The sequence below is a fragment of the Gorilla gorilla genome, chromosome X (assembly GCF_029281585.2).
Source record: "Gorilla gorilla gorilla isolate KB3781 chromosome X, NHGRI_mGorGor1-v2.1_pri, whole genome shotgun sequence".
NCBI classification, from domain to species: domain Eukaryota; kingdom Metazoa; phylum Chordata; class Mammalia; order Primates; family Hominidae; genus Gorilla; species Gorilla gorilla.
The window spans coordinates 16,874,475-16,882,875 of record NC_073247.2 but is presented as its reverse complement, the minus strand read 5'-3'; positions in this window follow the sequence as shown (position 1 = coordinate 16,882,875).

Genomic DNA, 8,401 nt, shown 5'->3' with positions numbered 1-8,401 from the left:
CAGTAACTTAGCTAAAGAGAGAGCTCAGCTCTTTCCATGTCTTTGCTCTTGTATTCATTTTTTTTTCATTTTCAAAAGACAGGATCTCACTCTGTTGTCCACAACTCACTGAAGCCTCGAATACCCGGGCTCAAGCAATCCTCCCACCTCAGCCTCCCATGTAGCTAGTGCTACAGGTGCACACCCCCATGCCTGACTAATTTTTTTTAGATACATTTGTGCAGATGAGGTCCTGCTGTGTTGTCCAGGCTGGTCCCCAAATGCTGGGCTCATGAGATTCTCGTGCCTCAGCCTCCCAAAGTGCCGAGATTACAGGTGTGAGCCACCGCACCCAGCCTAAGTTTATTGATGTGGACAATTTACAATAGCATAATCCAACAGAAATATGTGCAAACCACATGTGTCATTTTGAATTTTCTAGTAGTATGCATTAAAACAATGTAGATAGGATAGGTGAAATTGACTTGAATAACATATTTTCCTTAACTCAATAAAATTGTCCCTTGAACAACACAGGTCTGAATTGTGTGGGTTCACTTACATATAGAGTTTATTCTTCCTCTGTTACCCTTGATACAGCAAGGCCAGCCTTTCCTCTTCCTTCTCCTCCTCAGCCTACTCAACGTGAAGACAAGGAGGATAAAGACCTTTATGGTGATCCACTTCCACTTAATGAAGAGCAAATATATTTTCTTTTCCTTATGATTTTCTTAACAACATTTTCTTTTCTCTAGCTTACTTTATTGTAAGAATACATTATATAATACATATAACATACAATATATGTGTTAATCCACTATTTATGTTATTGATAAGGCTAATAGTAGGCTATTAGTTGTTAATTTTTGAGTGCGTCCAAAGTTATACGCATATTTTCAATGGCTCAGGGGTGGGCACCCCTAAATCCCATGTTGTTTAACAGTCAACTTTATATCTAAAATATTATTATTTCAACATAGGTGATCAATATTTAAAAATATCAAGGAAATATTTTACCTATTAACATATTTTGAAATCAGGTGTGTATGTGATACTTGCAATCTATCCATATTTAGACTTGCCCCATTTGAAGCACTCAATGACCACCTGTGTTGACTCGCCACCATATTGAAGAGCAGGTCTAGAATAAACCTGCTCCTGTGGCTTAGGAATATGATGCTTCAATGTGTTTTCTCTTTCAAGTCAAAGCCACAGTCAGCCACAGAAGGATGTTGAGGGTATCAGGATCATGCTTCCCACACCACTTATCTGCTATTATTATTATTATTATTATTATTATTATTATTATTATTTGTTACTACTATTTGTTTTTCTCAAAACTCTTGGTGGGCAAAGTCAGGTTCTCCTTGTATCCATCAGCCTAAGTTTTCTCCCAACTCTTAGCTTCCCTCCTTATGGTGAGATATTCCCAAATTGTCTCTTTCTGGACAGTCTGTTCTCTCATTATTCTCCTTGCTTCAGCTGCTCCTGTGAGCTCCGTGCACTGGCAGAGATGAGACAAACAGGAAAACGACTCACAGTCAACTTGAGAGTGAGAAGTTGCTAAGACACATGGAAACTTTCCACGTAAAACAGGCTGGTTTGTCTTTTTCCATCAAAGGGAGAGAGACAGCACCAACAAGTGATTCGGAATATGGTAAGTCAGCCAGCAAAAGTGGTCTCAAAGTGACTTCACCTTGTCAGCAATTGCCTCATAGAGGGACTGCAGTGTTTGCATCTGAGAAGCCAGCACCCAGGCTCTTGCAAATACTCACAGAGTATGCTTCCCGAACCTAGTCACAGGCGTTTATTTTGTACTGGGAAGCTGGATACAGGTAAAGAAATGAAGACGACCCTCCCCGTGAATAGACACAAGAAGGAACTAGTGTACTCTAAGTTATAATTTGGCTGTAACCAATATTTGCTCATTCTCCTCCCTTTCTTCCTCCTCTTCCACCTCTTCCTTTTTCTTGCCTACCTCTTTCTCCTCCTCATGTAATACATTTTAAAATATTTCAGTGAACTTGTAATTTGCTTACATAATAATTGTATTATTTTAACATGCATATCTTCCCTTTTTCAAAAGCCATTTGAATTCCTTTTTTTTTTTTTTTTTTTTTTTTTTCTGAGAAAGGGTCCTCACTCTGACGCTTAGGTTGGAATGCAGTGGTGCCATCATAGCTCACTGCAGCCTCCGTCTCCTGGTCTCAAGAGATCCTCTCACCTCAGCCTTCTGAGTACCTGGGACTACAGGCATGAGCCATCATGCCCAGCTAATTTTTGTATTTTTTGTAGAGATGGGGTTTTGCTGTGTTGCCCAGGTTGGTCTTGAATGCCTAGGCTCAAGCAATCCACCCACTTCTGCCTCCCCAAATGCTGGAATTACAGGCTTGAGCCACTATGCCTGGCCGAATTCTTTTTTTTTTTTCTAGGAACTGTCCATGCATACCCTTTTCCCATTTGCTATCTATCGCTTGTTGATCTTTTAATAATCACCTCCTAGGAGCCGCTCCTAGAGGAAGGAGTTCAGTCCTTTGCTTGTGATATGAATCACAATGTTTCTCCTGGTTTGCCATTTGGAAATTCAGTAGGGAATATAAAATAATATATAAAAACAAATGATGGTCACATATATAATAAACAACCACTAATTGGAAGACCATATTAGAAAAATGAACAAAGAATAACTAGGAAGCCTTTGGAAAATAAAAACAATGAAGAGGATGGTTAAAAGTCCTCTTTTAATAGTCTTGTAGCATATTATAAACCCTCAATGATTAAAGTAACATGGCATTGGTAAGTAGACATAGAGACAAACCAATGGAACAGACCAAAGAGTCCAGAATAGGTAAAACGTATATAGGAATTCTGGACATGAATAGCTGGCATGTCAATCTTTGGGAAAAGATAAATTTCAACAAACGGATTGGAATACTTGGTTAGCCTTATGGAAAAATTTAAATCTGGGAAGGGAGGGACTTAGGAGGGAGGATCCTGTGAAGCCAGAAGGTCAATACCAACCTGGGCAACAAAGCAAGATCTCACTTCTACAAAAATAAAAATAATTATTAGGTCATGACAGGCATATACCTGTGGTCCCAGCTGTTTGGAAGGCTCAGGCAAGAGGATCACTTGACCCCAGGAGTTTGAGGCTACAGTGAGCTGTGATCACCCCACTCCACTCTCTCCTGGGCAGCAGAACAAGACCCCATCTCTAAAAAAAGATGAAAAAGAAAAAGAAAAATCTAGATCCATGTCCCACAATATATTCACGGATAAATTCTAAATAGATCAATGATTTAAATATAAACAATGAAGCTATGCTTGTATTAAATATACTAGAAGGAAGGATGGGAGAATTTATAATCTTGGAGTGGGAAGGTCTTTCTAACGATGAAAGTATAGATAAGTCACAAAGGAAACCACTAATCAAAATTTCTGTATAAAAAATACACCATAAATGGAGAATATTAAAGCAAACTTGGGGTCATCCCTTTCCTAGTTTTGTTATTTTATGAGTTTGTAAGAGAAAATTAAGTGCATCTAGGCTAGTCACCAAAAATAAAACTAGTATTTCATCCTTTTAGAAAACACCAAATGAAAACATGAGCCCTGTGCTGTCTATTAAGGTAACCAACAGCTTCCTGTGGCCATTTAAATTTGTTTTCTTCAATTAAATTTAAAAACTGGTTACTTGTTGATATGGTTTGGCTATGTCCCCACCCAAATCTCATCTTGAATTGTAGTTCCCATAATCCCCACATGTTGTGGGAGGGGCCCAGTGGGAGGTAATTGAATCATGGGGGCAGTTTCCTCCATGCTGTTCTCCTGATAGTAAGTTTTCACGAGTTCTGACGGTTTTATAAGGGGCTTCCCCTTCACTGTGCTCTCATTCTTCTCCTTACTGCTGCCACTTGAAGAAGGATGTATTTTCTTCCCCTTCCACCATGACTGAAAGTTTCCTGAGGCCTTCCCAGCCTTGCAGAACTGAGTCAATTAAACTTTCATTTATAAATTACCCTGTCTTGGGTATTTCCTCATAGCAGTGTAAGAATGAACTAATACAATTGTTTACATCTGCCACAATAAAATCGCTCAACAGCCGTATGTGGCTAGCTGCTACCATATTGGGCAACACTGATTTCTATGATTGTACAAAATCCCACTGGAAAGCATTGGCCATTTGCTGATTCAGCAAACTTTTCTTGAACTGTATTCCAAGCACTTCTGTCGTTGTGGATACAAATGAGCACAAAACAGAGAGAAATCCTTGCCCTGGAGCCACTTATATTCTAGTGAGATCTACACGAAACCAGGAGGCGGTCAAGTCTTGTTGCACAAAGCCTCTACCTCTCACATTCAGTACAGAGTTGATTTATATATGTAGGTTTGATAACGAACAGTGAGGCTTGAGTACAACAAAAGGAGCCAATACTCATCTTTATAATCCCTGAGCATGATACGGCACCTAGTGCAATAGCCATTGCAGTTCTTGCCTTTACTTTCAGTGGCAAAAATCGCAATGACTTTTGGACCAACCTAATAAAATCATATGTGTTTGATCAGTAAATAAATTCATCTTTACGAATCATCTCCTCCTCCATTTTGTTTATAGGGAAACATAATCATAGAGCTCAAGAGATGAAATGTCACACAGTTAGGAAGTGAGAGAGCCAATTATCTACTGCCTGCATTGGACACTGTCTCTGGAGAATGATTGAAGGACCCAGGGTACATTTCAGAGTAAGTCACTCTATAATGTCTGGATCTTAAATATCTGAATAATGATCACGTTTATCATCGAAAAGATTGCTCCATCTATTTATTTTACAAAACATTTTGGGAGAACATGTAATACTTGCAAGCTTCCTTTTTCCTTTAAGACCAGTTATTTTGATGGTGTGATGTGTGTTTGCAAGGTAAGATTGCCCTGCTCATTGCCCGAGTTTCTTCGGGAGAGAAAGCCAAGAGCTAAAAGACCCACAGAGACAGTGAATTGTTATAATACGCTGTGATCTTCACATTGAATTTGAAGTTATGACACCTTCTTTTAATCCAAATTAGTATATAATGATTTAAGTACATACAATTATATGTGTTTAGGCAAAGTGCTAGTTTTCTTTTTAAATTGAATTCAGCTCATCCAAGCACTTGCAAAGTGTTTATTTTCAATACCTGTGATTATCTGAATTTCATCTTATGTGTGAACATAAAAGCAAGTCCTATACAGTTTCCCAGAATACCATATTACCCTGCTGATTAGTAAAATCGTAAACCACAGGTATTTGAGAGGAAACATGTATTTCTCAAATTAAAGACTGATATTTAGATCAATATCAAAGTTTTGTATGTGTCATGAAAAGTTGTGGAAAATGTGTGAAATCTCAGCAAATAACATAGGTTCCATTAGTTATTTATATAATGAAATGGATAACTTAAATTATATGTTTACCGATTTAAAAAAATTTTTAAACTATTATTTTTTCTTTGACAGTGTAAGCTCTCTATAAAAAGATACTGAAAAGATCAAAAAAGCAGAAAGTGCAGTTCACCCATGATTCAATAATTTTTGGAAATGAATGTTAAACATTTCTTGGCTTGTTTGCTTTTAAGTTTGTTTTTTCTATGTTCATTTCACATAATTAAATTTACAATATCTAATATTCTCATTACATAGAATTGAATCTAATAATTGAGATTTCAATGCTTCGTATGTTTTTAAAAACCTTTTGCTTGTATATTTCTCTTTACCTCTCAGAATCAAAGCCATTTCTTTTGAAAACATTAAAATTAAATTATCTTGGCTGCCCAGACATAGAAAGGGAGTTTAACATTAGACATAAGTCAAATCTAGGAGCAGCAAGGATGATTCACCAGAACACTGAGTGTATAAGGACTTCTAATTCCCACATTTTCACACTGGACAAAAACATCTCAGGGACACCTGTGTCACTAAACTGTAAGCTCCGCAATGGGCAGATTTTCCAAATTTTTCTTCATTCCTACTTTGAATGGAACGAATGCTGACCCAGAACACAACTTTCTTATTCATTTTGATTTTTTTGTTGTTGTTGTTGAGACGGAGTCTCCCTCATGTCGCCCAGGCTGGAGTGCAGTGGCGCGATCTCGGCTCACTGCAAGCTCCATCTCCCGGCTCCATGCCATTCTCCTGCCTCAGTCTCCCGAGTAGCTGGGACTACAGGCGCCTGGCTAATTTTCTGTATTTGTAGTAGAGACGGGGTTTCACCGTGTTAGCCAGGATGGTCTCGATTTCCTGATCTCGTGATCCGCCCGCCTCGGCCTCCCAAAGTGCAGGGATTACAGGCGTAAGCCACCGCGCCCGGCCCCATTTTGATTCGTTAGCATTGAAAATTCCCCATTCATCTGTTACCTCCCGCAAAAAATAGCCTGCCTAATTATTTTATCGATTTTTTCACCCTAATTCTCTCAGAGACATCTACATGTGCTTTTGATGAGTGCAATTTAAATATATTCATGGCTGATCAAGCCCTGTGACAGGCATTTTGGGAGAGACCCAAGCAAGTACATCTAGCCCTTGCAGTCAAGGAGCTTAAATCTAGAAGATAAAATAGAAGATTGCTTTATAATTAAATGATAAATTTAACCCCCTTCCTTTCATCTCAGGGTAGCTTATCCCAATTAATGTGCACATTATGGCTACTTATCACTCAACAAAAAAGAGAGTTTGATTTTCAGTAATGACTTAAATGTCCACGCTAATTCTGTGATGTTCAGAATTGACTCTAGGCTGATTGTATTCTAGCAAATTAATGACAGCATAATATTAATGACTTAAGGGTAACTGATGGAAAAGGTCAGTCTAAATTAGTGAAAAGTATGAATTTCTACAATGCTCATTGAAAAATTAAATGCTTAAAATATTTGCCCATAGTGCTGACTATAATGAACAAACATGCTCATTTATAATTATTGAATTAATTATAGTCAAATCTATAGGCTTTTCCTTCCTTTGTTTTAAACTTTCTCACCTGACCTAAGCCAATTTAGCTGTTCATCAGTTCCCAGGTTCCTTGGACCATATCAGGAGGCTCCCAATATAAGACCAGCCCCAGAACTTGGCTTTCTAGGGGATGCTTTACCATGGAGATCAACCCTACCAACAGAACAAATATTTATTAGCCTGCAGACACACTGTGATAACCTCAAGAATAGTCTCTGTACACAGGAGCTTTTCACAAAAGATACCCATTGACATAGAAAGAATGAATTCCAAAGTCAGATTTATACATGTTTAAGGTTGCTTTGGACAAAAGTCTCCCCTGGAAGTGTAGAGGGTGGCGAAGGGTGGGCTACATGGGACTCACTGGATTATAGAACATGAACATTGGCCTGAAGCTACTTGGTGCTGGGCTGCCCACATTCTCAGACACATACAAATTATGTGTATTAGTTCTTTATGGCCAGTGTAACAGAGCATCACACACTTAGTGGTTTAAGACAACACAAAGTTATTGTCATATGTTCTGAAGAAATCCAGCATGGCTCTCAATGTGTTAGTATCAAGGTGTTGTCAGGGCTTCATTCCTTCTGGAAGTTCTAAGGGAGAAAATGTTTCCTTGTTCTTTCTAGCATCTAGAGACCACCTATATTTCTTGAGGCATGGCCCCCAATTTCCATCTTCAAAGCCAGCAATAGCAGGTCTCATGCCATTATCACTCTGACCTATTTGTCTTTCTCTTCCACTTTTAAAGATTCTGTGATTCCATTGGGCCCACCTAGATAATCGAAGATGATCTCCCTATTTTAAAAATCTCCCTATTTTAATTCCCTCTGGGACCAGAATAGCCTTTTGTCGTGCAAGTGACATATTCACAGTTTCAGGGAATTCGTATATGAACATCTTTGGTAGAGGCATTATTCGGCCTGCCACACTATATTACCATATATATAGTCACTGTCCATGTCACCCACCAAAAAAACTTATTTCTAATACACCTTATGATAAATAAGGAAACTCTGTTGTTGATTCCAAAAAGGATATTTGGAATATAAACTTTTGGATATGTTTGGATTTCTGATTAAGGTTCTTAAAATACTAAGGCTGTAGACTGGACTGCAAATAAAGTTAATATTCATACACACATACACCGTGCAGTTTATAAGAAGGGATTTTAAAGCCAATTATCAAACAAACAATATTAGACCATGCACTCAGTGCAATTTGCACTATGAAGCAAATGGAATTTTATCACTTCAATTTTATTTAGCAAATGCTTTCTGAATTAAAAGTGTCCAAAATACAGGCTTAATGGAAATCTCACAGTAAGAACAGCTTGTAGGTAGATTTAGCCCAATCCTCCTATGTTAAAGATGATAAATGTCAACTGAGAGAGATTAAGTGACCAGCAGAAAGTTAGAGGTGAGACCTAATTCTTCTAGA